The sequence below is a fragment of the Pinus tabuliformis genome, chromosome 4_2, assembly GCF_031772625.1.
Source record: "Pinus tabuliformis cultivar Carrire ecotype Pingquan chromosome 4_2, CPIR1, whole genome shotgun sequence".
Classification (NCBI taxonomy): Eukaryota; Viridiplantae; Streptophyta; class Pinopsida; order Pinales; family Pinaceae; genus Pinus; species Pinus tabuliformis.
Genome location: NC_142304.1, coordinates 773,401,332 through 773,403,740, shown reverse-complemented (window position 1 = coordinate 773,403,740; position 2,409 = coordinate 773,401,332).

The following is a 2,409-nucleotide window of genomic DNA, read 5'->3' as shown; positions in this document are numbered from 1 at the left end:
CCCCAAGGGAAGTTTTGGGGCTTAAAGCCCATATTTTGGTCCAATTTTTGTAATCCAAATGTAAAGACTCCACATTTTGTGGTCGCGGAGTGCGTAGATGTTAAAGAGTCATAGGGTTGTCCGCCCTTATTTTGATAATGTAATGTCGGTTGTAAAAGATCTACCCATGGTCCGCAGACCATGGGATTGTATAAATAGAGCGAAGCTCTAAGTAGTTAAAATACAAGGAAGAGACAAAGAAATCAATGATGGAATGATGTATGAGAGATAGCTCTGAGTAGAAGTCTAAGTTTTGGGTCGTAACGTAGGTAGAGGCTCTGCAGCTGAGTGCGCAGAGGCCTAGAAGTCTATAGCTGAGTGAGTGGACCCCTGCAGTTGAGTGCGCAGGACGAGTTGAGTCTATAAGAATCTGGAATTATCAATAAAGAGAAGTATTCTGTAATTTCTGTGTCTTTATTTGTTGTTTATGGATCTGTTATATTGGGTATGAATTTCACTTCTAATTCTTATATTATGCGCCAATGTGTATAATTGTATTGGTTAAGTGAACGCAAGTAAGAACATCTATTTATGCGAAGCTAACTAAGATCTGTTAATAAGATAAGTAAGATACTTATCGTAGTTTGGGAAATATCACAGTTCGTTTCCCTAGAAGTGCGAAAGCATATCAGCCCCTGGTTAGGGCTACACAGAAGCCGATTGTAACATTTCGCGAAGATGCTGAAGGGTAGAATATAGGGATAAGCAACCTGCGCGAAGGCAGGTATAGTTGGAATAAACCGACATCACATCTATCTCAAGGGTGCGGAAACTTGGTTCTAGCATCCCCCCATACTGCTTCGGGTGAGACTTCAGTCCACACTCTGCGGGCTAATGCCGAAAGGGCTAGTAGTGTAGGGATTTGTTTGGCTAACTAATGCTGAACCTGGGTCAAGCCCCCATAAGCCAACAAATGGTTCTGTTGTTGGGACCGGAATCTGCATGAGAGATGTGTGATGTTGTATCACTGGAATCCAACTAAGAAAGAAATCGAAGGCTAGTTGGACAAAAGGATTGACGAGTTTGCGACGTAGGAGAATAGAAACCCGTGACTGTCAAAAGAACAATGGTTGGACCAATATCTGTATATGGAGATCCATGAAATCATTTTCACCTCTTTCCCTACTGAGCTATACGAGTGGATTGCGAAGCTAGCAGATAGCCAAGCAAGGTGGAAACGTGACGGTCCTATTGTGTGGACCCCAGAGCTAGTGCAATGGTTGGAAGCATCAGAGGATAAGATCGGGCGCACCGTCGATCATTGGCTCGATCGCATTATAGGAGGATTTGTTACCGAGTTCGTAGTCGACACCTTAGTCAACTATAGCAAGGTAGAGCGACGTTTTTTCAAAGGATCGCGAGGTAAGTACGTAAAATCTCTAAATACTTGAATTAAAATGTTGTTGTGTGAAAAACCGGTTATGCAGTTACCTTGATGTTTGGGACTATGCGAAGCAGAAAAAGTTACATAAATGAAGGAAATAAGGGTCCAGAGTATAGCCCCTTGATTTCACCACTGCGAAGGGACGAAGAAGGGATAGTGAAGGTCTCTCCGTGAAGTGCTATTCAATTGATAAGACAGGGATTTCCGCGAATACCACCTCCGCCCACACCACCTCCATATTCATCGCCATCACCTCCAACTTCACCCGTACCACCTCCACCACCACTGCGATTCAGTATGGCAAACACAGTGAAGTTGCCTTTGTTCAAAGGCTTGGGAAATGAGGACTTGGACCAATTCTAGTTCGTTGTGAGGGTTATATGGGAAGCTCAATGTGTTATAGATGATAACATAAAGAAGGCAACACTGGTTAGTGTTCTGCAAGATCGTGTTCTAACCTGGTATATTAAGTACTCAAGCGATAACCTGAATGCTAGAGTAGCGGACATCCAAGCAGCACTGAATAGGGAATTTAGCAGACCTAAATCTAAAGCGCAGTCGATTATGGGATTCAAAGAGATCACGATGCTACCAGGCGAGATGCCTTGGGAACTAGATCAGAGGCTAAAATGTACGATCCGCGAAGCCAACATGAATTTGAGAGATGGACATCATCGCAAGTGGTTTGTGGCTTTGCTACTACCACATTTAAGGAGTGCGCTATCGCAGCAGAATATAACAACTCAGGAATAGGCCTTAGAGATTGCCATGAGACTACATGAGACTCCGATGTAAGATACTAATCTAGGAGTTCAGCAGATCCACGCGCAGCTGAAGAGTCTGTGCCTTGAGATGCAAAGCTTGAAGCAGGATAGGACGGTTCGGCCAGAGGTACACAAAGAAGTATGGTGCGTGAAATGAAAGAGTCAAGGTCATGATAAAGACCACTACCCGGTCTTTACAAATTACCTTGCATGAGGAGGACC